This window comes from Anastrepha obliqua, chromosome 2 (genome assembly GCF_027943255.1).
Source record: "Anastrepha obliqua isolate idAnaObli1 chromosome 2, idAnaObli1_1.0, whole genome shotgun sequence".
NCBI lineage: Eukaryota > Metazoa > Arthropoda > Insecta > Diptera > Tephritidae > Anastrepha > Anastrepha obliqua.
The window spans coordinates 54,800,258-54,801,176 of record NC_072893.1 but is presented as its reverse complement, the minus strand read 5'-3'; positions in this window follow the sequence as shown (position 1 = coordinate 54,801,176).

Sequence of the window (919 nt, the reverse complement as noted above, 5' to 3'; positions counted from 1 at the left end):
GGTCATCGGCATTCTCGTGACTGTCGTTAAAGGGGAATTTCGCAATTTATATCTCAGAAAAGCCCACTTCTTCATAGGCTTTCTCGAAAACGCTTTGACCCAATAGAAGCAGGTCTCAGAAAGTCCTATGGACTCCACGGAAAAAGCTACGTTTACAAACCCCTATGCGGAAGCTGTGGGGATCTTTGAGAGAAGGAGACTATTGAGTCCTCTCTTTGTAAATGTCCATGTGTGGCAGCTAGACGATTAAGGTCGCTGCGTGCTCCTTTCTTCGCCAGTCTGGGGCAGTGCGCCAACCTAAATCCCATTAATCTTCTCCATTACATCAACAGTTTTAGTTGGTTGTAGATATCTGCCCGTTGGAGATCTCGAAATGGTATCACAGCTGCGCTTTAGTGCTTCTTGGGGGGCGCAAGAGAGGTACTTCAAGCATTGCACCTAACTACCTATTTATCTACAAGGTGGAGCAAAATTAATAATCTAATCGGAAGATTAAAATTTGTGTAACATCAATCATATTTGACATTTGTGAACTAGACAAAATAAGGATCACTAAGATAATTTTTTGTTTTATTTAGTAAAAAAGTTATTCAAAAACCAAATTGGATGATTAATTTGCATCACCTTTTATATGTTTCAATCTTTGAAAAATTTATTTATCGATCCTAAGTGCAGATTTTGAGGGTCAATACAAAATTCTGAGTATGCAGTTTTTTTCTACTGTACTAAGCCTACAACGCGAACAAACCAGGGGAAAGGTATATTAAATTGTTTCTTTTATGTATTCATTAACTACGTTAATTTGGAAAGTAGTAGGTAGGTAGGTAGGTAGGTAAATAAAATGGTTGAAAAGCACCTGGCACTCCTCAAGTAGCGCTTAAGCGCCGTTTTGATACCAATATGAGACCTCCAAAAGGCA